Source organism: Protopterus annectens, chromosome 7.part0 (genome assembly GCF_019279795.1).
Source record: "Protopterus annectens isolate FY-2018-M chromosome 7.part0, PAN1.0, whole genome shotgun sequence".
Classification (NCBI taxonomy): domain Eukaryota; kingdom Metazoa; phylum Chordata; order Ceratodontiformes; family Protopteridae; genus Protopterus; species Protopterus annectens.
In genome coordinates this window covers 878080971-878108639 of record NC_056739.1, presented here as the reverse complement: position 1 = coordinate 878108639, position 27669 = coordinate 878080971, and the positions used below count along the sequence as shown (strand labels likewise).

Genomic DNA, 27669 nt, shown 5'->3' with positions numbered 1-27669 from the left:
TTCCCACTTGTCTCTGTAGAGTTTTTTGGTGGATGGTTTATGGGAGGCCAGAATAATATCGCGAACAGGTGAGGAGAGGGTTTCCTGCCTGGTGACTAACGGAAGTGGAGAAACCAAGCTTGTCAGCTTGAGAGTAGACAGATTTGGAGGAGTCGGCCCTTGTGGGTGAGATATCAGGTCCTCATGAGTGTCCAGGATCCAAGGAGGTTGTAATAGGTGAGGTCGGAGGAAGGGAAAAGTAGAGTTGTGTACACTTACCACAAATGTAGATGTTCGTGTGTATTCACTGTTGCAGTCATTACAATTGGGTTATCTGCTTGCAGGTAGCCCTCAGTCGGCCTGATTAACAAAGTCTTGGGTCCTGCGTCGGTTGCTGTCCCTTCTTCCATGACGTCAGGTCGTCAGAGGTATAAAACATGCGGCCAACGCCATTACATCAGTTTTTCTTGCCCCAGATGTCAGGTGCTCCCCTAATGGGAAGCAATTAAATATAAAAGTACAAAGGCATACCTCCAACAAAAAAGCAAATGCATCAAAAAGGCTTTTAAGCATAGTAAAGGAAAGTATAGGTATAATCAAAAGAAGTTAGGGGGCTGGAGGGAGGGTAACCAGGACTGCAACAGTGAATACACTCGAACATCTACATTTATGGTAAATGTACACAACTGTACTATGTTCTTCGTGTTTCACTGTTGCAGTCATTACATTTGGGTAGATTCCCAAAGCTATGATTGGGAGGAGGAATTTAGATAGCATTAGGGCCAGCTATAAGGCCCTCCAAGACTGCAGTGGCAAAGCCAGCTCTGGATTTAGAGAAAATTGGCAAATGATAATGCTTGGTGAAAGTATGTACAGAACTCCAGGTAGCAGCTTCTAGGATGTCCCTGGTAGGAACGCTTCTGAGAAAGGCTGTAGAGGCAGATGCAGCCCTGGTGGACTGAGGTCTGATCCCGTGGGGGATAGGTTTTCCATGGTGCTTATAGCAGAAATGAATGCAATGGCTTATCCATTTAGAAATGGTTTGCTTTGAAATAGCATTCCCCTCTGCCCCTGCAGCAAATGCCACCAGCAGTTGTTCAGATTTCCTTTGAGGTTTAGTCCTGTCCAAGTAGAATCTAAGTTGTCTGTGCACATCTAAGGAATGCAGTATCCGTTCCCCTTTATTCTGTGGATTGGGAAAGAAGGTTGGCAAATGAATGGACTGATTAAGAACCACACTGAATACCACCTTAGGCATGAAGAATGGATTGGTTCTGAGGGACACCCTGTCAGCATGAAAGATAATGAAAGGCTCCAATGCCATAAGGGCCTGTAATTCAGATACCCTTCTAGCTGAAGTGATTGCTAAAAGGAAAGCTGTTTTCCAAGAAAGAAATTTTAAGTCTGCAGTAGCAGCTGGCTCAAAAGGAGGTAGAGTGAGTTTGTCCAAGACAAAGTTAAGGTCCTAGGCTGGGGTTGCTCTCCTGGGTGGTCTCAATTTTTTGGCCCCTCTGAGGAACAGCTTGAGCAGTGGATGAGAGAAGAGGGGAGGTTCTGTGGTATAATGAGCTGAAATGGCTGAGGCGTGAATTTTAATGGAGGAAAAGGACAGACCCCTGTGAAGCATCTCAGTTAAGTATTGTAAAATCTGAGGTAAATTGGGCGCTGCTCTGCTCATCCCTTGAGAATGGTTCCAGGCACAGAATCTTTTCCATTTTTCAACATAAGATTTTCTAGTACCAGGCCTCCTTGCCTCTAAAATGATATCCATCTCAGGTTTGCTGAGAGATGGTAAAGGAGAGATTAAGTAATTAGCCAGGCTGCAAGGTTCAGTGTTAGAAGATGAGGGTGCAGAATCTGGTTCTCCTGCTGAGACAGCAGGGAAGGAGTCTGAGGCAGATGCCATGGAGATAACCATGACACACTGCGCAAGAGGGGGTACCAGTGTTGACGGGGCCAGTCTGGAGCAATCAAAATCATCATTGGTTTGTCCTGTTTGATTTTTAGTAGTACTTTGGAGAGCAGAGGCCGAGGGGGGAAGGCATAGACTGATAGGTTTTTCCAGCTGATGGACAGAGCATCCACTTTCCAGACTTGTTTGTGGGGAGTCCTCGTGCAAAAGTTGTCCAATTGGTAGTTCTGGGGAGAGGCAAACAGGTCTATATCTGAGCTCCCCATTTGCTTGTCAACATGTTGAAAATCCTTGGTTCCAGTTTCCATTTGTGTGGGTCCATGAGGTTTCTGCTTAGTCCGTCTGCCAGTGTATTTAATTTTCCTGGCAGGAACTGAGCTTGTAGGTGCACTTGCTAGCTAAAGGCTGTGTTCCACAATGCCATGGCTAGTCTGCAGAGTGGGTAAGAATGTGTACCCCCTACTTGTTTATGTACCACATAACAGTGGTGTTGTCCGTCTTTACCATTAGTTGTCCTGGAAGAATGTGGTCCTTGAAGGCTGTCAGAGCATTCTGTATAGCTAACATTTCTTTTTGATTGATATGCAGGTGCATTTGACTTGGGTTCCATTTGCCCTGAATGCACTTCCCTGCCAGGTGAGCCACCGCATGCATAGTCTGTGTGTCTGTTAGGGTTTGGGCGGCAGGGGTGGCAGGGGTTGGTGTGAAAGATAGCCCCTTGTTTTGGTGGCAGGCCTCTGCCCACCAAAGGAACTCTAGGCATAGGCAAGGTATGATAGGAATCATTGTTTCCAGGTCTTGAGAATGTTGACACCATAGGCTTTTAGGATACCATTGTAGTTTCCTCATACGCAGTCTTGCATATGGAATTAGAAGAATGCAGGAGGCCATGAACCCCAAAGGCTTGCAGTATTTGTCTTGCAGATAGCAGGGTTTCTGTGGCCACTTGTTTGAAGTAGGTTGTCAAATGAATTTGTTTCTCTGGCGTGAGGTAAGCCATCTGGGAAGTTGTATTCAAGCTTGCTCCCAGGAATATAATTTGTTGACAGGGTACCAGGTGTGACTTCTTTTTGTTTATGGTGTACCCAAGACAAGTCAGAACCCTTTGTACAAAGGCAAGATGATTCAAAAGTATGCCCTGGCTTTCTGCCTGAATTAGACAATTGTCCAGGTATGGGTATATTTGAATATTTCTTTGCCTGCAAAATGCAATAGCTGGAGCTAGGCACTTTGTGAATACCCTGGGCGCAGTAGATAAGCCAAAGGGCAGTGCAGAGAACTAACAGTGCGTGTAGCCTGCTTTGAAGCATAGGTATCTTCTGCAAGATTCCCTGATTGGGATGTGCAGGTATGCTTTTTTTAAATCTAGTGTTGCCAACCAGGCATCTTTGCTTAGCATAGGAAGTAATTGGTGAAGAGCCAGCATCTTGAATTTTGGAATCTCCAAAAAGGTGTTTAAAGTAGACAGGTTCAGGATTGGACGCCATGAATTGTCTTTTCTGGGAACCAGGAAAAGTCTTGAGTAGAAACCTTGTCCCTTTTCCTCTTTTGGTACCAGTTGAATACCCCCATGCTTAAGAGAGAAAGTACTTGTTTTTGGGCCTCTGCCCACTGATTTAGGGGTAGGTCAGGCCACCCGCTTGGTGTTGGCAACATGTGGAAGTGAAATCTGTATCCCTGGGACACTATATTTAAAACCCATTTGTCCTGGGTAATGAGTTCCCAATTCTTTGCATGAAGAGCAATCTTTCCCCCCAAAGGGGCAGTCAATTCATAAGTGCTTGGAAATTTTAAAAGGAAGTAATTGAGACAGTTTACCATAGGGGGGAGTCTTACTCCAAGATTTTGAAGTGGAGGCCCCCCAACTGCTTAGTTCTGTGTGTTCCCTGGGACTGAAACCTGGGGTTTTCGCTGTGTCTGGGTTTGGCTTAAGAAGATCTGGAAGGGTCTGGAAAGGACCAATTCTTAGAGGGCCAGTGCCTACTAAATCTAGGAGGCTGAACTTGTAAAAAATCTTTAACAGTTTGCATAGGTTTAGCTTTATCTTTCATCTTTTTAAGAACTTCCTCAGGCTTGTTGCCAAACAGGCAGTCCTGATTTAAAGGAGCATCCAACAATTTAGCTTTAACATGATCAGGCAAAGATTGCTCCTCAAGCCAAGCATGCCTTCTGAGCACAGACCCAGTAACAGCAGCCCTGCAAGAGGCCTCTAATGAATCAACACCACATTGCAAAGTATGTTTTCCAACTTGTTCAGCAGAATGCATTAAATCTTGTAATTCTTTATTTTCCACACAGTTAGGAATCAACATCATTTTCTGTTTAAGCAGTCCAATAACATGTTGCTGATACTTTAACATATGAAACTGGCAGTTTAAAGCCCTAATGGCCAAGGTTGCAGGAGTGTAAACATTCTTACCCCATCTATCCAGCGCCCTGGAGTCTCTATCAGAAGGGGAAGGATTTTTAGCAGTAGAAGCCTTAATGCCCTTGGGCCCCTGTGAAATAGTCTCTGGATCTGCAATAGGATTTTTAAAAAGAAACTTGTGGGACTCAGGGACCCTGTAGTATCTGTCAGGTTTTCTGGGAGCAGGAGGCAGGAAATCAGGGGCCAAAGTAGATTCTGAAAAAGCATCATCAACAATGTCTAGTACAGGAGGAATAGCTGAAGGCCTATGCTGAGGTAGGAGTAGAAAATCCCTAAGCCTCTTGTTTTGAATCAGAAAAACCCTGGCTTTCCCAGTGGAAATGCTCCCTTAAAAGTATGCAAGGTTTCCCCAAAAGAAAATCCTCAGGAGGGGAAGCAGAGGGAATGGAGCCCTCTACATCAGAACCTTCGTAAGTAGATAAGGGGAAATCCAGATCATCAGAAGAATCAGAAACAACAGAATCCTGATTAGAAGATTCATAATCAACTTCAGTCTTAGGCCTTTTAGAAGGGGGGGGGGGGGGGGTTGGGGGTTGGCTACCCCTGACTAGAGTTATTAGATCTTCAGCCATTCTTATTTGTTTTTTAGGCATAGAGGCCTGAGCATGTGGCCTGGGCGTCGTATTTTTAGGCATGGATCGAGATTTAGGCCTAAGTAATGAAGGAGGCGTCTGTTTAATATGCAAGTCCGTAGGCCTGAATACACGCTCAGAAGCCGGTGCCTGCACAGTGGCTCCGGACCCATCCAAGGTAGAGACATTCGCAGATTCCATAGTTGAAGCATCTCGTGGGCATACCGGACTCAGAATGGGTCTCAGTAGAGGCCTGCGAATCAGAAGTAGCAGGTATCAGGGGCTGCAAAAGCGCCTCACTGAGTACCGGCTAACTGGCGCCTGGCTTAGGAGAAGTGTCAGCGGCGGTGTTGGACCTCGGTGGCCTGTCTCTGCCTTTATCTTTGCGTTTTTTTGGAATCCCGGTAGTCGGACAGCTAACCGACGACATTTCAGGATAATTAAACCGAGAACCAAAATATTTAGAAGCGAAAATATACAGACGATGGATAGTGCGTTGATTAAATAAAGCACAAAACTGATAGCAAGGTATGTCGTGGTCAGTGCCTAGGCAAGGAATACAGTAAGAATGAAAATCTTTATGAGGCATTTGCTTTCCACAAGTAATGCAATTATTAACTTTTACTGACATCGGTAAGGAGCATGAAAAAGTTCCCCCAATGGGGTACTTAGCTTTAGTTAAAGACTTTGGTTCTGAAACTCGAAAATGAAAATTTCAGGAGTTGGCCGACTGGCACTTGCGAACTGCTTCTGCTTCGGGCACCGCACGGCAAGAAAGACTGATTTAATGGCATCAGCTGCATACTTTATACCTCTGACTACCTGACGTCATGGAAGAAAGGACAGCAACCGACACAGGACCAAAGACTTTGTTAATCAGGCCGACTGAGGGCTACCTGCAAGCAGATAACCCAAATGTAATGACTGCAACAGTGAAACACAAAGAACATCCACACTTGTCGAGGCCAGGAAGGGGCAATGAAGACTACTTTGCTTCTCAACCGGATTGCTTTCTTTAGAAATAGAGGTATCAAAGGTATCAGAGGATAAGCATAGAGGAGACCCGTGGGCCAATCGTGAGTCAAAGTGTCTCTCGGTGTTTCCCTGTCTGGGGGGAAAAAGGGCAAAGTAGCTGCTGCATTTTTTGTTTGAAGGGGAAGCAAAAAGATCGCAGCAAGGCTGGCCTCAACGGCTGAAGATTTCTGCCGTCATATTTGGGTTGAGGGACCATTCGTGTGGACAGAGGATGCATCGGCTCAGCCTATCCGCAATCACCTTGGAGATCCCTGGGATATGCGTTGCAATAAGAAAGCGGTTGGAAGCTATCGCCCAATGCCAAATTGTCATGGCCTCGCGACATACGGGGTAGATTTCTGTCCCTCCCTGTTTTTTTATGTACCAGACGACAGACATATTGTCCGATTGGATTGCAATTGTTCCCGACGGAAGGAGCAGATGAAGTGCCTGCAATGCTAACAGCAGGACGTTGATATGCAAGTTGACCTCCAAGCTGGACCATGTGCCTTGGACGGTCTTTCCTTGGAAGTGCCCCCCCCACCTTATTAGGGAAGCATCCGTGGTCACTGTGGCATTGGGTTGGGGAGTCTGGAAGGGGCAGCACCAAAGATTTTCGTCTGTTCTCATCCACCAGAAGAGATCTTGTTTGCAGGAATTGGTGATGAGCATCTGTGAGTTTGGAGGATGGAGACTGGATATCCACTGGGACAAAAGGAGCCATTGTAATAGTATCATATGCAATCTTGCCAGGGGAACAATCAGGATAGCTGCCACCATAGACCCCAGAGCCTGTAGAACTTCCCTTGCAGACACCTTCCTTTGACAGAGTATCACTTGTACTTGTAATCTTAATCTCTGAAGTCTGTGAGGAGGGAGAGAGACTTGGCTTGTTTGAGAATTGAATACTGCTCCTATAAATTCCAATTGTTGGGTAGGATGAAGGTTGGATTTTTCCCAGTGTATTGTGATGCCTAGAAACTCCGCCAGTGACAGAGTGCAGCTGAGGGCCATGATCAGTAGGTGCTTGGTGGGGGCGGAGAGGAGCCAATCGTCTAGATACGGAAACACCTGGAATACCTGAAGTCTCAGATGAGCTGTTACCACTGCTAGGCATTTCGTGAACACTCTGGGGGCCGTTGAGAGACTGAATTGGCAGGGCTCTGAATTGGCAATAACTGGCTCCCAGCCGGAAGCGAAGGAGACACCTGGAGCGCTTGTCCATTTTGATGTGATAATACGCATCCCGGAGATCTACTGAGCACATCCACATACCCTCCCGAAGAAATGGGAAAATAGATTGTATCGTGACCATGCAGAATTTGGTCTGAACTTCTGATTTGTTTAGTTGCCTGAGATCCAAAACGGGTCTCCAGTCCCCGGACTCTTTTGGCACAAAAAGAATCTTGAGTAGAAACCGGATCCGCACTGATCTGGGGGGGGGCTTGTTGGATGACTCGTTTTTGACACAGCTTTCTTATTTCTGAAGCTTCTTCCCTTTGACTGGGTGGAACATCAGGAAGGCATTTTGGAGGACTTGGGTAAGAGATTAGAGGGATGCAATAACCTCTGGAAATTATTCCCTGCACCCACTGATCACAGAGTGCCAGACAGCTTCGTGCAGAGAAAAACGAGCCCTGATTCCAGAGGAAAGCAATTGGGCAACGCCACAGGAGCGCTGATAAGATCGTCCAGAGAAAGAAACCCTGGAGTCCTGATTTCGGGGACCCCCTCTTCCCCTAAATGGGTGTCTTCCATTATTGGAACCCCCTCTGCCTCTGGGGGAATCCTCACCATGTAAACTACAGAAAGGGCCCTGAGATTTTTTTGCCATATCTTTCCACTCCTCTAGTTCCTGGAGAAACAGCGCTGAGGTTTGGAAAAACATAGGCCAATGGCAGACAAGGTTTTTCTGTCCTGCTCGCACCTGGCTAATGTGGCCTTCATTTTAGAACCGAACAAAGCGGACGGTTTGACAGGGGCCTTCAAGAAGGAAGACTTGGAGTCTGCGAGGTCACAAATGCGCATCCAGGCATGGCGTCTCATAACTACACCTGCACCCGCAGCTCTAGCCGCTCCTTCGGTTGCATGGGACAGCAACCTCATGGACAAGTTAGAGATCGACTCTAGGGTAGCAAGCTGAGAAGTAACTATCACGTGCCCTATCAGAAACATGACCCGTGAGGGTTCCAGAGAGTTCAGAGATGAGATCTCTTTGGAGCCTCGTAAAATGCGCCAAATAATTCAGAGACCTTACAGCAAAGGTCACTGAATCAAAAACTAGCTTCCCTAACCTGTCCACTTTCTAGGACTCTCTGTTGTGTGGATGGACAGTAGGACTTTCCTCCGCAAGGTCCTTTTTTTGTGGCAGCCGCCACCACCATAGTGTCTACTGGTAAGCCTCTAGACCAAAGGGGTTGTTCCTCTGGAGGGGAAATTATCTGGTCTAGTCTCCGGGGAATGGCCTCAATGGTATCAGGGTTCTTTCACGGCCGCTGCACAATGAGCTGGACTAACTCATCAGCGGGAGGGGGAATCACCCAAGAAGCAGAGGGCTGAGAGCGGAAGGCCTGCAGGAATACGTATTCCTCCAAAGGAAGGGTTGGAGGGCTCCCAGTCACCCCTCTGCCTCAATATTTCCAGGATGTTTCCGGGGGTGACCGTGGGGACCCTTCCCCATTATCGTAGTCCATATCCTCACCTCTTACACATCAGTTTCCGAGGTGGTTCTTCAGTGGGAGCGTCTGAAGACGACTCAGAAAGGAGGTTACCCTGTACAGGGGTTTCCTGAGGCTTGCGCTCTGTGTGTCCTGGGTTGGTGGCCTGTGATAGCTGCAGCTCAGCAGGAGCGCTTCCTGAAGTAAGCACCCTCTCCATCACATGGAAGGCAGGCTCGCCCGAAGAGGAATGGGAGCCTGGAACAGAGGAAGACAATCTCGGAACTGGGTCGCGGCCCGCTCCCAGGGATGGAGCCTCAAGCAAAACTGGAGTGGGTGTAGCCCTCGGATCAGAAGACGGAACCAATGAAACAACTGGAACTGTACCTGGAGCCGGGGGTTCCACCCCCCCATGCATGAGACTGAGGAAGGGGTGGTTCAGAAGGAACCAAACCCAAAGGGGCCTCAGAGAAGGTCACTGTCGGCGCTGAGGAGAGGATTACCCCCAAAGATGACGGAGCTATGGGCCTTGGAACTGAAGGGTTCAAGGGAGAAGAATATGTGGGAGTTGAGGGGGCAATGGATCCAAACCTGGGTTTTAGGAAAATTTGTAATCCCTCTTGGCTGTCAGCAGCTGATCGAACAAGTGCACCACATCCAATTCAGATAGACTCCTGGTGGACCTTACTGACACTCCTGAGAGGGAGTCGGATCGGTCCAAAAAGGGGCTAAAGGCTTGTCCTGAAAACAGATCCAAAGACGGGGAGTACTTGGTCTGTGGTGTAGGAAAAGTAGTCACCGAGGACTCCAGTTTCAAAACAGGCAAAAGGGGGGACTATCGGAGCCAGGGAAATAGCTGGATTGGAAGTCATTATCAGCTCCGAAGAAGTGGTCGGTACCTATCTCGGAACGGAGGTGGGCAACGTCGGTGCCGAGGTAAAAGCAGGCAATAAGGCTGAGCCAAAATCACACTTGGAACCGTAGCAATCTGTGCCGATGGTGGCGCCGATATGGAATTCATCGAGATATCTGCAGAGACCACTGGAGCAGAACTCGGAACCGAGGTGGTCGGAGCCGAGGAGATGATCTTGTGCTCCATGGAAGACTTGTGGGCCTTATGCTTATGAGGCTTGCCCTTATCACCAGCCGGTGAAGAGGGGTCAGAATGAGGACTTTTTTGTCCTTTGATGGAGGGGTTGAGAGCTCCGATGCAGAAGGAGCCTCAGAAAAGGGTGAAGAAAGCAAGCCTTTCAAAATAAGTTTATTTTTCCTTTCATTCAGCGTCCTCTGACTGAAACTGACACAAATCTGACACGGAGGTTTCACAGATAAGTGGGAAACCCCAGACAATATACACAATCATGCAGGCTGCTACTGGGGAGTTTACAATTGCAGGAAGTGCAATGCTTAAACCCCGAAGTCCCTTTCTTTTCAGACATACTAAGTATATCAATTCAACAATCCGAAAAAGGATAGAGAAAGGAAGGAAAAGAGAAAAATACCAACAATGGTATTAAGAATACCACAAGGGTAAAGAAGGGCGTTTACCAACAATGGTAAGAAGAGGATACCCGTGGGTAGAGCTGGTTGAGATAATAAGATCTAGAAGAGTTTTGAGGAGAAAAATCTTACAAAATACAGTAAATTTAAAAAAAAATACAACACTTAGCTGGAGAGCTCGGTGAAACACTGCTATAGGTCTGCGTGGCAAACGAGATCTGAGTTAACTGGGAGAAGGGCATTGTGGGTAACAGCTTACCTCGAGAGTTTTTGGTGTATGCGAGCTTGGTATTAGGCAGATTTGCTTCCGAGGGCTCGGAACCGAACCCATCAGTGATGAACACGAAGATCATCAACAACTTCAGATGATAAATAAATCTAATAAAATTAAATCAACTTCTTGAAACTTCTTTCTAACCACATCTCTAGAAACCTTTTTGTATTTACCTGTCAGCCAACATATTACCTATAATTTCATTATACTCAACATTCATAATGACCAGGCCCTGCCCTTTATCTGCTTTCATGTATCTGATGTCACTATAAGAAATTGTTTCAAAGCAACTCACTGTTTTTCTGTTAAATTTCTTTCAAAATTAAATTTATTAAATCCACCAAAAATTATGTAAGTTATAAATGTAAGTCTCACAAATCATAGAAATGGTATTCAACATGTTAACTAATGGTGGGAATGTCATGATAAAGATATTTCAAATTTAATTTTCTGACATACAACTTAAAATCCAGCACAGTATCTGTAATCTTGGCCTTATGTGCTGGAAAAATGAAAAACCTTCTTTGAGAACTTCTTCATCTTCAGTGAACATTCTATCACTTAAATTAAAAATCTCATACAAACAAGCTACCGCCCTTTGGTCTTTCCTTTTTTCCCCACTACTGTGAATGCCTCCTGACTGGGAGGGGGGGCTGCTGTTCCCACTTACCTGGGTGGTAAAAGAAGAACTCCCGGAGTCTCTTTTTAGACTGTGGGTAGTCTTGAATCTCAAATTTGAAATGCTCCCTTAAAGTATGCAGGGTTTCCCCAAAGGAAAAATCCTCTGGGGGAGAGGCTGAAGGAATAGGTTCCTCTGCATTAGAATCTTCATATGTAGAGAGGGGCTGCATGTCTTCATAGTCAGATGCATCACATTCATCTGACTCTTGGTCAGACAAAACTTCTGGAGACAGATCTCTTTTTTCTTTTTGAGGGAGTGGGCTTGGCTTCCCCTAATCAACATGATAAGGTCCTCTGCCATTCTAAGCATTTGTGACTGAGGCAAGGGAGCAGGTGCCAAAGAATGGCTGGAAGTCGGTTTCTTGGGGGTGGTTAGACTTCTGGGCCTAAGCAACTCGGTAGTTTTAGAAAGAACGGTAGTCGTGAAAGAAGGTGTCTGTTTATGTCTGGATTTGATGTTGCGAAGCTGGTGCCTGCACAGTGGCTCCGGACCCATCCATGGTAGAGATGACTGCAGGATCCTTAGATGAAGAAGAGTTCTGCGGCATACTGGACTCTGAAAGGGTCACTGTAGTGCGAATTAACTGAAGCAGGCATCAAAGGCTGCGAAAGCGCCTCACTGAATTCTGGAGGACTGACTACTAGTTTGGCATAATGTCATTGGAAAGTTTAGTCCTGTGTGTCTTTATCTTTACGTTTTTTCGGAAGGTCTGCTGTCGGATTGCTTACGGAAGCCATATCGGAATTCGAGGATTGTAAACTGAAATATCTGGCTACAATAAGGGCCCGACGACGAATAGTTCTGGCTTTAAACAAAGCACAGAATCGACAATGAGGGGCATCGTGGTCTGGGCCTGGACAAGTAACGCAGAAGGAGTGGAAGTCCCGTTGTGGCATTTGCTTTCCACAGGCGAGACAATTATTAACTTTTTCTGACATCCGTTAGTGCAAGAAAAAAGGATTCCCAATGGGGTACTTAGCTTTCGAAGACTTCAACTTGAATTCGAAAACGAAACTCAGGTAGTGGCCGACCGGCACTCGTGCAAGCTGCTTCTGCTTTGGGCTGCACGGCAAGAAAGACTGATGTAATGGCGTCGGCTGCGTTCCTTTATACCACTGACGACCTGACGTCAGTCTTCAAGCGACAGCAACCAACACAGAAATACTAAGTCTCTGGTATTCAGGCCGAACGAGGGCTACCCCAGCAGGGATAACCCAAATGTGATGACTGCAACAGTGACACACAAAGAACATGCATAGGGATGGTGACTGCCATTAGGCCCAGGGTCCTTAGGAATTTTTTTGCAGTTATTATTTGGGACTGCAGCAGGGCTTTGAAATGGGAGGTCAGGGAGCTGACCTTGTCCTGGGGAAGAAAGGTTTTGATGATGTCCATTTTGATCCTGCAACCCAGAAGTATTTTGTCTTGTTCTGGTGTTGAGGATGAATTTGAGAGGTTGAGGGTGAACCCCAGTTTTTGTAGTAGGGGCACAGTGAATTGTAGATGGATTAATAGGGCTTCTTTGCAGTCTGCTAGGATTAGGATGTCATCTAAGTATGAATAAATCTGAATCCCGTGTGTTCTGCAAAAGGCAATGGCTGGTGCCAAACATTTTGTGAACACTTTGGGGGCAGTGGACAAACCAAAGGGCAAAGCAGCAAATTGGAAATGAGAGGATAGTTCAAAGAAACGTAAACATTTTCTGTGGGAGGGTAGAATGGGTATGTGCAACTAGGCTTCTTTCAGGTCCAATGCAGCCATGAAAGCCTTGGCCGGTATGAGAGGGAGTAAACTTGGAAGGGACAACATTCTGAAGCTGGGCACTTTTAAGAACAGGTCTAAAGGAGGACAGGTCTAGAATAGGTCTCCATGGTCCATCCTTTTTGGGGACCAGGAATAGTCTTGAGTAGAAGCCCTTTCCTTCCTGTCCTGTGGGGACAGGATCTTTGGTGCCCAAGTTCAGAAGATCTGTCAGGACCTGTGGGAAGAGGTGTCTTTGATTTCTTGGTGGGAAGAGGTGTCTTTGATTTCTTGGAGGAAAGGGGACACCCCTTACGGGTAGCCTTTCTTTCCAGGAGAGGAAGTATCCTTTTTGGATAATAGCCAGAACCCATCTGTCTGTGGTGATTGTTTTCCAAAAGGGGAGGCAGTGGGAGAGGCGGACAGAAAGGGGAAGGGGGGGCAAGGCAGTCACGCACTGTTGGGGCCTCCTCTATCTTGAAAGGGCTGTCTAGAGGGAGGTTGAGAGGCAGCTGAACTGGTAGGGGCTTGTCTTCTGGGTCCTCTTCTTTGTCTGGAAGAGGTAGGTCCAGCAGAGGGTGGGTTTCGTCTGACAAATGTGGCACTGGCAGGGTAATTCTGTAATATGTGGGAATTGGGAACACCAAGAGATGCTTGATGTCTTGCAATTCCTTGCGCTTTCCCTGCAGATTTTTAAATAGGTCTGCTGACTGTTTGCCAAACAGGAAATTAGGGTCCAGGGGGGCATCTAAGACCTTAGATTTGAAGTCTTCAGGTAAGTGTTGCAGACAAAGCCAGGTGTATCTCCTGATAACACAGGCAGATGCTGCAGAGGCCTCTGCAGCATCACAGCTGCATCTGAGTGTCTTGGCTACTTGGGCAACCAGAGATAGTCTGGAAGAGATGTCAGCTTTTGTGGAGCAGTCAGGAGTAGCAGCCAGCAGAGTACAGGCTTGAGAGACCATGTCCAAAGCATATCTGGTCATATGGGTTTGATAGCTGATGGCTCTAAAATCCAATGTGGAAGAGGTGTAGACCTTCTTTCCAATTCTATCCACTGTTTTGCTGTCTTTGTCCATAGGTAAGAGGGAGACAGACGGAATAAGTCTGGACAGTTTACCTGGTGAGATGGCAATCACTGCAGGATCTGCCAAGGGAGGTTTGACTAAGAATGTTTGGTCATCAGGCACCTTGTAGAAGTGGTCTGGCCTCTTAGGGGCAGGTGGTTGAGAATCTGTTGTCTTTGATGCAGAGGCAAAGGCATCTAAATAAGCAGGGATGACAGGAGAAAAGGTAGAAGGGGAGGAGGATTCCACTTGTAAAAGCTCAAAATACCTCTTGAGTGTCAGACATTTGTGAGATGTCCCATTTAAAACATTCTTTCATTTTGGTGATGGTTTCACCAAAGGTAATATCCTCTGGGGGGAGTCTCCCTCAATGGATTCAACATCTGGTGAATAATACTCTTGTGGGGAGGCAATTTGGGAAGTGTAAGAAATGGATTCTTCAGAGGAGGAATAATAGGTCTTGCTCTTTTCCCATCTCTTGTGAGGTAAGCGGTTGAAGAAAAGAGGCAGAAGCAGGCCTAAGGCTAAGCGGAGGAAGGGTAGCTGGAGAAGAAGCTGAGGTCCTGAAAGCCAGAAAGGCCTGCATTAAGGAAAAGGTGAAGGACTGCCAATCTGGCAGGCCTTCTGCGGGTGTAACCAGATGTTTAGTCTTTTGTTTCTTTTTGACTGGAGAAGACGTAGGAGTAGGCCTGGAGTCGGATGCCTGACTAACGGTAACAGTGTCTGGTGGAGGGATCTCAGCCGATGGCCCGGCTGTGTCTGGTTCCCCCTCAACCTCGGTGGTAGCTGGTGTCTGGGTTGGCTCTTGGGACGTGCCGGTCATCAACTGTAAAGCAGCTTCCTCCAAGGTCACCGCAGAAGTCGACGGGTCCAAACGTCCCTCAACTCCTAAATCGGTAGCTAGCGGGGCGTCCAACAGCTGAGCGGCAGCAGAAGAGGCCCTAGGAAATTTGGCCTTCTTTCACGGAGGTTCAGTTGAGACCTCTAAGATGGGGATCTATCCTAAGAGATAATTTTTAAGCCGTTGGTTTTCCAGGCAGAGATTTAGAGTGGACAGACAGCTGCAAAGGGTCTTAGGAATGAAAGATTGGTAGACGGAGCAAGCGTTGTGATCGTGCTCCTGGACTAAGCAAAAAACGCAGTGGTCGTGCATGTCTTTATGGGGTATCTGGCTCCTACACTGGCATTTGTCCTTTTTTGCTGACATTGGCCAAGGATTACTACAACAAACCAAGCTTTAGCTAGGAATCGAAGAAAACCCCAACAAGGTACTTAGCTTTTAGACATCCTGTGGTGAAGGAACGAATCACACGATGCGTGGGTCATCTGCGGCTGAAATGTTCTGAGGTCCGTGCGTGCAGACGTCACATTTAAGGTCCCTGGTTTATGGCCCTGTGTGTGACATCCCACGCAACTACAACAGCCAAACTGAAGCTTTTGTATAGGAGCTGACGTATGGGTCACCTGAGGGGGAAAATCCCACACCAAGAATACTGCAACACTGGAATAGGACATCTGACCACTGTGTTGACAGCTTCCACTGAAGAATTCCCATATGAATTCTTGCAAGGGGAACTAGAATTATGGCTGCTGACATTGACCCCAAGGCTTGTAGAATCAATCAAGCTGAAACCGTGGTACTGAAGATTATTTTCTTGACCTGGAATTGGATACTACTCTTGAAAGTGGAAGGGAAGCTGTCATTGATTCCATATTGAATACTCCTCCAATTAAATTTCAGAGTCTGAGACTGTTCCAAATAAGACTTGTTGCAGTTTATGGTTATCCCCAGGTTGGAGCAAGTCTGGAGCACCTGATCCCATGCTTGTAGTAGTAGATGCCTAGTCAGGGCAGTAATGAGCCAGTCATCGAAATACAGAAACACCTGGAATCCCTGCAATCTCAAGTGAGCTATCACTGCCATGCATTTGGTGAACACCCTGGGGGGTGCGATGAGACCAAAGGGCAGTGCCCTGAACTGATGGTGACTGGCTCCCAGCTGGAAGCTTAGATACCTTCTGGATTGTCTGTTCATTTTTATGTGATAGTAAGCATCCTGAAGGTCTACTGAGAACATCCAATCATACTTGACCAAAAAAGGGCAGAATGGACTGAACTGTGACTATCTGAAACTCTGTGTTGAAGTGACTTGTTCAAGATACTGAGACCTAAAATTGGTCTCAAGTCCCCTGTTTTCTTTGGTACTAAAAAGAATCTTAACTTAGTTCCGGATTCTATTTGGTCTGGTGGGACTTCTTGGATGACTTTTTTTAGCAGCTTTTGAATTTCTACTGCTGCTCATTCCCACTGACTGGGAGGAATGTCTGGAAGGTTGTATAGAAGTGGAGGAAGAAGGGAAAGGGGAATTATATAACTACTGGACGCAATTCTCTGCACCAAGTACCTTTTGTGATTTCTAGTCAGGCTCTGGTGCAGAGATAAATGATCCCTGACTGCTTCCAGAGGGAAACAATCACGTCTCCTTTCAGAAGCGTTGACAGGGTCTATAAGAAAAAGAATTTCTGGACCCTTGGTTCTGTGGACTTCCCCTGCCACGAGGAAGGCATCTTCCATTCGAGTTCCTCCCTCTGCCTCTGGGGGAACTATCTCCATGTGGATCTTGGAAATCACCCTGGGAGATCCTGAACTTTATCTTTCAACCACATCGCTGACTTTTGAGAAGGTCCTTTGAGAAGCCGAAAAACGTATGCCCACTGCAGAGAGGATGTTTCCACCCATCTCACACCTGGAGAGTGTCTCCTCCACTTTTGGGCCAAAGAGAACTGCCATCAAAAGGAGCACTGATGAATGAAAACTTGAAGGGCTTCACAAAAAACACACAAGCCCATCCAGGCATGCTTCCTTATGGACATGTCTAAACCCGCCACCCTTGAGGTACCTTCAGTTGCATACGAGATCTGCCTCATGTATGAGTTAGAAACTGATAATAGGGTAGTCAACTGCAATGCCAAAGAAGCCTGAGCCTCAGCAGTGGTGGTTCCTGAAACAGAATCTAATAGCTCCTTTATCAAACCCCTTTGTAGTCTTGTGAATTGCGCTAGGTAGGTTCAGCAATCTGACAGCAAATGTCGCTGAAGCATACACATGCTTCCCAAATCTGTCCATGCCCTAGACACCCTTTTACAGGGGATGGACAGAGGAACTTAATCCGAGCGTTCCTTTTTAGTGGCTGCCGCCACAACCATGGCATCTACGGGCACTCGCTTCCTCCAAAATTCCCTACCTACTGGTGGTGCCAGAATCTGATCCTGTCTCTTAGGGATTGGCTCAACTGTGTCCACACCCTCCGAAAGACCAAATCAATGAGCTCGGAGGACAGAGTCACCCAGGAGGTAGACAAGCCAGAACTGAAAGCCTCCAGAAACATGGGACTCCTCCGAAGAATGGTTTTGGACTAGCCAACCACCTTTCTGCTTTAGTATTTATAGGTTCATAGGTTCATACTAGGCTATCTGCCCCTAGGGCATTTATAAGCCTAGCCAGAGTGTGTTTGGCTTCCGCCACCCATTTTAAATTAATTTTGCTATGCCCTTTTTCGAGGTTAGTATACTGTGCCTCTGTCTAACAGTGACACAGAAGTGATACCAGGGGTAAACCTACGATCTCCCATCCACTCATCAAGATTCCTCTTGAAGAGAGTCAATGAGGGACTCTGCCTAACCTGGACTGGGGGATGTCTCCAAAGCAGACATCTTCAGATGCTGATCTTGGGAACCCTTTCCCTTCATCGAAATCAGTGTCTTCAGTGATAGATTCCTGGGGGGAATCCAAGTGCCTCCTCTTGCACTTACACTTCCTAGAGACCTCTTCAATGGGATGTCCTGGAAAGGAATGAGAAAAAATGGTAATATCCTGCTGGGTATCCTGGACAACTTAGGTAGACTGCCCAATGAACCAGGATGATGAGGCTCAGTGCGCAAAGACATATGGGACCAAGGATGGATGATCCGAGGAAGGAAGAACTGTCCGTCCTGCAGGAGTAGAAAACACCCTCTCCACTACCCTCAAAGGTGGACCTCTCTGGGGGAGAAATAAGCCAAGCTTACAACCCCTCGGCTCTTCCAGCCAGGAAGGAAATCCACCAGAGGCAGAGATTGGAGCAGAGCTATCCAATACCAAAGCTCCAAGGAGCAGAGATGGCTCCAAAAACGTTGGAGTCTACTCTAAACACCTCAGATCCAACATGGACATCCAGGCTCTGAGACTTATCCAGATCAGAAACTGTAAGAGCTGGAGCACTCAGAGGAAGCTTTGGATCCAAAGAAACTAATATCTCTGGATCCCTAGTTGACAGTCCCAGAAGACTCAGATCCAAGGGCACAGAAACAACTGGCCAGATTGGTGAAGGGGCCAAAAAAGGGTGATGTAAACTTACAGGGGCTTCCTGAACCAAAGGGGTATGAGCTGGAATAACTCCCATCTGTATTTGTATGGACAGGAACTTCATCATCCTGGCCACATCTGCCTCTATGAGACTCCTGGAAGATCGAGAAGATGCCAGTGAAGGGGATTTCGCTCGGCGATGTACATCCAGGAAGGGAGAACTTACACATGATAGTACCGGATCCAGGGAAGGGGAATATGTTTTGTCCTTGGTAACAGCTTCAGATAACAGAAAGCCAGATCTGACAAAGCCAGCTTACTGTCAGATGCCAATACAGGAGTAGCTTTCAGATTTATTGGCCTTTTTTCCTCGGTGGTTCAGTTGTGTGATCAGAGGATGGTGTAGAGGATCTGGAAGGCTCTTTTGCCTTGTGTAGGTGGGGGTTGAGCCACAGACAAGGCTTCAGAAAAAGGAGGAAGTCCTTTCAATATTAATTTACACTTTTGATCAGCCAAGGCCCTAGAATTATATCCCTGACAAATCTTACATTCAACACTGAGGTGCTGAGGGCCTGAACAATACACACAACGCGTGAGAATCAGAAAGCAGAATTTTATGCAGACATTTCATACATTTTTTTAAAACCCAAAAGGGCTTTCTCAGACATTATTCCTATGCTAAGAAAATAAACTTTTTTGAAGAGAAAATAACCAGTGATAGTAAAAAGATTACCCTTAAAAATGGGTATAAAAGATAGAAATACCAGTGATTGTGAAAAGATTAACCTAAATAAAGGGTATAAAAGATAGAAATACCAGCAATGGTAAGATAGGTAAACTTAAAAGTGCAGAAAGGGAGGTACAAAGAGTAAAGACTATAATACTAAGAGTTACAGAAAGAAAATGTCACTTAACTGAATTCAAAAAGCCTATTTTAGCTTGAGAGCCAAAGATGACCATGGCTTCAGGCTAAAGCAGCAAACAAGATCTGAGGAGTGTTAGGGTTGATACATTATGGGAAAGGGAGGAACTTGAGAGCTTTTTTTAGTGGCCATGACCTTTAGCAATGGCCAAGCTGGATCAGATCCAAACATAATGGATGAGGAATGAATGAAAACTGACATCAGATCAAACCTTTTCCATTTACTTCTGTAAATGTTTTTAGTTGAAGCTTTGTGGGAGGATAAAAGAATATGGCAGATAAAAGAGGAGAGCCTGGGCTGTCTTGCTATCAAAAAATGTGGAAAAAATGTACGGTCAATTTTAGGCCCAAGATGTCCAGGTGTATCACTGTCGGTCGGTGAGACAGGCGGTCTGGAATTGGATCCAGAATCCATGGAGGGTGAAGTAGATGAGGACAAACAAGAGGGAACCAAATCTGATGAGGCCAATAAAGAACAATGAGGACGACTGTGCCCTTCAATCCAAACACTTTCTGAAGGAATTTGGGTATTAAACGCTCTTGGGGTAAAGTGTACAGGAGACCAGGGGGCCAATCGTGCAGAAGGGTGTCTCTTGGTGATTCCCTCGCTTGGGGGACCAGTGCAAAGAAACTGCACTAGTTGTTGAGGGGAGATGCAAAGAGTTCACACAAGGTTGGTGCCATTGACGGAATATCTTTTCCTCTACTTTCATGTTGAGCAACCACTTGTGAGGCATTAGAATGGACCTGCTTAATTTGTCTATCACGTTGGATTTCCTCAGAATGTGTGTTGCTATCACAATCGATTGGATGAGATAAGCCCATTGCCACAGTCCCAAAGCTTCTCAACACACGGGATAAGATTTTGTTCTTCCTTGTTTATGTATCAGTTTATGTATCAGACCACTGACATATTCTCTGTTTGAAGCACAATGGTCCCAGAGGGGAAGAGTGCCTTGGAAGGCCTGCAACGCTAGGAGGACTGCTTTCATTTCTAGGACACGGATATGTGTATTGGCCTCTTCGGGGGACCATGTACCTCGGACTATCATTCCCAAGAAGTGCCGCCCCACTTGATCTGGGAAGCGTCCGTGGGAACTATGGCCTTGGGCTGAGTTACACTAAAGGGCCAACCTTGCATTATTTGATAGGAGTAAATCCACCAAAGGAGGTAATTTTTGCATGCCTAAGTTACCTTGATTTGGGTGGATAAAGGTTGATGAAGAACAGACCACCGAGTCTCTAAGGTCCAATGAAGAATTCTCATGTGGTATCTTGCTAACAGAACCAAAACTATTGCTGCAGACACTGACCACAATACTTGAAGGACCCATCGACCTGAAAGAGGAATTTCGAACGATCTTTTTGACCTATAATCGTACTGTTTGTACCCTTGGTAAAAGAAGGGAGGCTGTCAAGGACACTGTGTCAAAGAAAGCTCTGACAAACTCCAATATTTGCACTGGTTCCAGTTGAGATTTGTTGTAATTTATAGTAATCCCCAAGTGTGAACATAACTGGAGTACATAATCTTTTGCTTTGATCAGATGATGCTTGGTTGGAGCAGTTATAAGCCAGTCATCCAAGTAAGGAAACACTCAGAATCCCTGCAGTCTCAAGTTAGGTGCTACTACTACCATGCATTTGGTGAACACCATGGGGGCTGTAACTGAACCGTGACCATCTGGAACTTGGTCTATTGAACTGACTTGTTCAGAAGGCAGAGATCCAAAACTGGTCTCCAGTACCCAATTTTCTTTGGCACTAAAGAATCTTGAGTAAGTTCTTGACTCTTTCTGGTCTGGGGACCTCTTGAATGACTCCTTTTTCTAGCAGCAACGTTTTTACGTTCTAGTGCTGCTGTTTTCCTCTGACTAGGTGGAACATAGAGAACTTTGTTTACTGTTAAGGGGATGGGGAGGGTATTATATAACCTCTGGAAACAATCCTCTGCACCGACAAATCTTTTGTAATCTCTAGCCAAGCTCTCCGGTGCCGGGAAAAAAGACCCCCAACTGCTTACAGAGGTGGACAATCAGGTGTCCTTTCAGGAGTGCTGGTAGGATCTGTCAAAGAAAGTCTCTCTGGACCCTTGGTTTTGCAGGCTTCTCCTGCTGCATGCATGACGTCTTCCATTAGAGTTCCCCCCTCTGCCCTTGGGGGAACTATCTACATGTGGATTTTGGAAGGGACCCTGGGACTTTCTGAACCACATTTTTCAGCCACCTCATTGATTACTAAGAAAGTTTCTTTCAGGAGACGAAAAACATATGCCCACAGCAGACAGGGTCTTACCATCCTGCTCACACCTGGATAATGGGCCCTTAACCTTGGGGCCAAATAAAGAACTTCCATTAAAGGGAGCACTGACGAAGGAAGACTTGAAGAGTTCCACAAAATCACACAGGCGCATCCAGGCATGCCTCCTAATGGAAGTGCCTGAACCCCCTGCCCTTTAGGTACCTTCAGCTGCACGTGAGATAAGCGTCACAGACAAATTTGAAATGGATGGTAGAGTAGCCAACAGTGAGGCAATCAAGCGCTCTACCTCAGAAGTAATGGTCCCAGAGAGAGATTTGGCGAGTTCTTTCATCAAATCCCATGAGTCTGAAGAAGTGTTCCAAATAATTCAGCAACTACAGTTCGAAATTTGCTGAAGCATATACATGCCTCCCGAATCTGTCCAGCACCCTAGACACCCTGTTAGGGAGATGAACAGAGGGACTTTGTTCTGCAAGTTCTTTTTTTGTTGCTGCCACTATGACCATGACATCAACTGGTACTCTTTTGCTGCAAAATTATCTATCCTTGGGTGGTGCCAGTATCCTGTCTACTCTCTTGGGAACTGTCTCAACAGAATCAGGTTCCTTCCATACCTGTCAAGAGAAATCAATGAGCTCATTGGAGGGTGCAGTCACACAGAAGGTAGATGGGCCAACTCCAAAAGCTGATTCCTCTTGGGAAGGGTTGTTGTTTGACCAACAACCCCTTTGCTTGAGGAGCTCTAATATGTCCCTAAATGAGACTTCATCAGGCTGCAATCTAGGGGACCCTTCCCCCTCATGAAAATCTGTATCCTCCATAACATACTCTTGAGCAGAATTTAAGTGCCTCCTTTTGCACTTTCTCTTCCTAGGGTCTTTCTTTGGCAGGATGTTCTGGAGAAGTGTCGGAAGATATCACTATACCCTGATGGATATCCTGGAGACTTTGAGCTGGCTGTCACTGTGAAGCAGGAAGTTGAGCCTCAAGATGCTAAGATAACTGGGTCGGGGAAGTAGGAGCCGAGGAGGGTGGCTACGTCCTTTCTCCTGCAGCAGAGAAAACACTCGCCACTACTTTGAAAGCAGAATGTCTCGGAGAGAAAGAAACTGAAGGCATGCTTCTGAACCACTGGCTCCTTCTGACCTGAAGGCAAACCACTCAAAGCAGGAGTCGGAGCTGAGATGCCCAGAGCCAAGACTCTGAGGGGCCGAAATGGCGCCGACATTCTAGGAGTCTATTCCAAAACCTCAGATCCAGCGCCCATGCTATGGCTCAGATAGTAACCCAGCCCCGGTTGTGCTCATAAACAGTCCACTCAAAGAAGGTACCAGTGTAAAGGATAAAAGGACCTTCGGATCCAATACTGTTGGCTCTGGGATTCTCTGATCCAACTGCTCCAAAACGAAAGGTTGGATCAGAGGAGGTGGAGAGAAAATAGGTGGGGTAGTACTGATGAAGGTCTCCAGACCCGATTTGGTAAGAGCCAAGAGAACCCCAATTTGAATTTGCGTCAACAGAAATTTCCTCTTCATCCTATCCACGCCTTATTTGGTCAGACTTCTGTAGGATTGAGAAGAGGAAGCAAAGATGAAGTCCTAAAGTGGTGTAATCTTTTCAGGAAAGAAGATGGGAAGATATCGGATAGAGATGGAGGAATGTGAATCTCAGGTGACATATCCTTGTACTTTTTCTGTTCAGAGGGGGGATGGATCCAGTGTTATATATTTTGGATCTGAAGTAGTCAGACTGGAGGACTCCATCTTTGGACCCAAAGGGATCAGATCTAATGGTTTAGACATTTTTAGAGGCGGTTCTGACCTTGGAGAAGAAGAACCCATAGGGTCCGAAGATGCTTTTTGGCCTCTTTCTTTTTTTTAATAAAGCTTCTTAGGGATTTAAGCCCCAGATCCTGTATCAGAGGATGCTGAAGGTAGTAATCCTCTCAAAATCAGTTTATTCCTGTGGTCAATAAGGGCCCTAAGATTAAAGGCCTTATATCGCTTGCAAAATCCAAATGGGTTGGCCCTAAGCAATAAACACAAAGATTGTGTGCATCCAATAAAGGAATCTTATGGCCAACCTCAGGTTTTAAAAAGTGCATATTCATTCCTGGAAAGATGCATTTTTTTAAAATCTGAGGGTGTCTCAGCCATATCTATCAATCTAACACCACCAAGGTAGTACAAGAAAAAAACTTTTTTTTTTTAAATATATACTTCTAGTCAGTTAAAAAAGGGAAATGGGAAAGGAAAAGGAAAATATCAACGATGGTATGAAAAGAATGCACTAAAAAGTGCAGTAAGGGCAATACAGGATTCGATTCAATAACAAAGGACAGATATACAAATTCTACTTTTACTCACAAAAACTAGCTATAGCTTGAGCTAACAGTGACCACGTCCATACTCAAAGGAAGCAAATGAGATATTATAGGGTACCAGAGCAATATGGGTAAGGAGGAGCTTGATAGTTTCAGTGTTCTAAAAGCTGGAAGAAGTGGCGGAGTAGTATGCAAACCAAACAGATGAGGAATGAATGAAATTGGCAACATCACATCAACTTTATACTGGACATGTTCTAGTGCTTCATCAGACGTAAGGGCAAGTGAAAGATGCCCTAAAGCTTTGGTTGCTGGTTGGACGTTTGATCTTTGACAGGATATGCCCCATACAGCTTAAGCTACTTCAGCTGTGATATAATGCACATCCACTGAAGACAGCACCTCTGTGTTACAGTTGTTCCTTATTTCCAGTGAAAAGAAAAGTACAGTTGTGTACGCTTACCATAAATGTAGATGGTTGAGTGTATTCACTGTTGCAGTCATCACATTTGGGTAGATTCCCAAAGCTAAGGATGGGAGGAGGAATTTAGATAGCATTAGGGCCAGCTATAAGGCCCTGCAAGACTGCAGTGGCAAAGCCAACTCTGTATTTAAGAGAAAATTAGCAAATGGTAATGCTTGGTGAAAATATGTACAGAAATCCAGGTAGCAGCTTCTAGGATGTCTCTGGTAGAGACACCTCTGAGAAAGGCTGTAGAGGTAGATGCAGCCCTGGTTGAATGGGGTCTATTCCCCTGTGGGATAGGTTTTCCATGGTGCTTATAGCAGAAATGAATGCAATGGCCTATCCATTTAGAAATGGTTTGCTTTGAAATAGCCTTCTCCTATGAACCTGCAGCAAATCCCACCAGCAGTTGTTCAGATTTCCTTTGAGGTCTAGTCCTGTCTAAGTCAAATCCAAGTTGTCTGTGCACATCTAAGGAGTACAGTACCCATTCCCCTTTGTTCTGTGGATTTAAAAAGCAGGTTGGCAAATGAATGGACTGATTAAGAGCCACACTGGATACCACCTTAGGCATGAAAGGGGGAATGGTCCTGAGGGACACCCTGTCCACATGAAAGATGAGGAAAGGCTCCACTGCCATAAGGCCATGTAATTCAGATACCCTTCTTGCTGAAGTGATTGCTAAAAGGAAAGCTGTTTTCCAAGAAAGGAATTTTAACTCTACAGCTGGCTCAAAAGGAGGAAGAGTGAGTTTTTCCAATACAAAATTAAGGTCCCAGGCTAGAGTTGGGGCTCTCCTGGGTGGTCTTAAGTTTTTGGCCCCTCTGAGGAACTGCTTGAGCAGTGGGTGAGAAAAGAGGGGTGGTTCTGTGTTGTTGCGTCTTTCGGCTTTTCCCGGTTAGGGGTCGCCACAGCGGAACTCCGGTCTGCTAATGATTTGCAGTAGATTTTTACGTGCTGAGTTGCCGGCCCTGACGCACAACCTTCAACAAAGGTACGCCCATTCACGCATGTCTCCACACAGAAGACGCTCTAGATAAGAATCGAACAGGACAATGTCTTACTGTGAGGTGACAACGCTACCGCAGCACCACAATGAGCTGAAATGGCTGAGGTGTGCATTTTGATGGAGGAAAAGGAAAGGCCCTTGTGAAGCATCTCAGTTAAGTACAGAAGAATCTGAGGTAAATTGGGGGGATGCTGTGGCCATCCCTTGAGTTTGGTTCCAGACACAGAATCTTTTCCATTTTTCAGCATAAGATTTTCTAGTACTAGGCCTCCTTGCCTCCAAAATGACATCCAACATTTGTTTATTGAGGGATGGTAACGGAGAGATTAAGTATTAGCCAGGCTGCCAGGTTCAGGATTTGAAGCAGGTGGTGCAGAACCTGGCTCTCCTGCTGAGACAGCAGGGTAGGGGTCTGAGGTAGGTGCTATAGGGCCAGCTGTGACACATTGCGCAAGATAGGGTTATCACATGTGCCACTTTGCGAGGGACAGTCCCTCTTTGGGCAGTTGCGTCCTGCAAAAAAATTGTAAAAATGGCAAATGTCCTGATATTTTAGGACAAAAATATTTCCTATATTTTATGTAATAGTTGCATAAAACACTTATTCTGTATCTGAAACATCCAAATGTTATACGAAACAGAATAAGCAACTAAAATGCTACAAGAATAAGCTTTTATTTAGGCAAAAAAGTGAAGTTCTGTCCTTTGTACTGACCATAGGTATGTTTCGGCCTGCAAAATCTAAAGTTTGTACCGAAAATGTTCCACTTTGTGCATTTGAAAAGGTGGCAACCTTAGCGCAAGAGGGGGTACCAGTGTTGGCATGGCCAGTCTGGTGCAATCAGTATCATCCTTGGTTTGTTCTGTTTGATCTTTAGTAGCACTTTGGAGAGGAGAGGCAGAGGAGGAAATGCATAAACTGATAGATTTTTCCAGCTGAAGGACAGAGCATCCACTTTGCAAGTTTGTTTGTGGGGAGTCCTTATGCAGAATTTGTCCAATTGGTAGTTCTGGGGGGAGGCAAACCGGTCTATATCCGGGATCCCCCATTTGTTGATCAACATGTTGAAAATCTTTGGTTCCAGTTTCCACTCGTGTGGGTCCATGAGACTTCTGCTTAGTTCGTCTGCCAGTGTATTTAGTTTTCCTGGCAGGAACTGAGCCTGTAGATGCACTTGGTAGCGCAAGGCTGTGTTCCACAAAGCCATGGCTAGTCTGCAGAGGGGGTAAGAATGGGTACTCCCCTGCTTGTTTATGTACCACATAAGAGTGGTGTTGTCTGTCTTTACCACTAATTGTCCTGGAAGAATGTGGTCCTTGAAGGCAGTCAGAGCATTCTGTACGGCTAACATTTCTTTTTGATTAATAGGCAGGTGCATTTGACTTGGGTTCCAACTGCCCTGAATACACTTCCCTGCCAGGTGAGACCCCCCCCCACCATGCATAGTCTGATTCGTCTGTTGTTAGGGTTTGTTTCCTAGGCATGGTTCGAGTTTTAGGCCTAGAAGAAGAAGATGGCGTCGGTTTAATATGCAAGTCAGTAGGCCTGAATACACCCTCAGAACCTGGTGCCTGCCCAGCGGCTCCGGACCCATCCAGGGTAGAGACATCCGCAGATTCCACAGATGAAGTATCAATCTGCATACCGGACTCCGAATGGGTCTCAGTAGAGGCCTGCGAATCTAAAGTAGTGGGTATCAGGGGCTGCAAAAGCGCCTCATTGAGTACCAGCAAACTGGCGACTAGCTTAGGAGAAGTGTCGTTGGCAGTTTGGACCTAGGTGGCCTGTCTGTGTCTTTATCTTTGCGTTTTTTTTTTTGGAATGTCGGTAGTCGGGTGGCTTACCAAAGACATATCTGGATAACTGAACCAAGTACCAAAATACTTGGAAGCAAAAATGTACCGACAACGAATAGTTCGTGGTTAAAATAAGGCACAAAAGCAACAGCGAGGTACGTCGTGGTCAGGGCCTAGGCAAGGAATACAGTACGAATTAAAATCTTTATGAGGTATTTGCTTTCCACCAGAAATGCAATTATCGACTTTTACTGACATCAGTTTAGAGCAAGAAAAAGTTTCCCCAACGGGGTACTTAGTTTTAGTTGAAGACTTCGGTTCTGAAACTCGAAAACGAAAATTTCAGGAGTCGGCCGACCGGCACTTGCGAACTGCTTCTGCTTCGGGCACCACACGGCAAGAAAGACTGGGGTAATGGCGTCGGCTGCATGCTTTATACCCCTAACTACCTGACGTCACAGAAGATGAGACAGCAACCGACGCAGGACCCAAGACTTTGATAATCAGGCCGACTGAGGGCTACTGCAAGCAGATAATCCAAATGTGATGACTGCAACAGTGAAACACGAAGAACATCTGAACAGTTTAGAGATGAAACAGAAAACACATACACCCTACCAAGCACACAAAAATTTAACTACCAGGAAAATCAGTAGTACAAAGTCCAAAACATGGCAGTTGTAAAAACCAGAACCTTAAATGCTGGAAAAGATGGCCATCA

General features: G+C 45.9%; 1 protein-coding gene across 2 annotated transcripts in view; it reads right to left on the bottom strand.

Annotated features, from left to right (window-relative positions):
* The window catches only part of ARIH1 (ariadne RBR E3 ubiquitin protein ligase 1), a 2944219-nt gene that overhangs the window by 972985 nt on the left and 1943565 nt on the right, over window positions 1-27669 (bottom strand). The window lies entirely within an intron of this gene.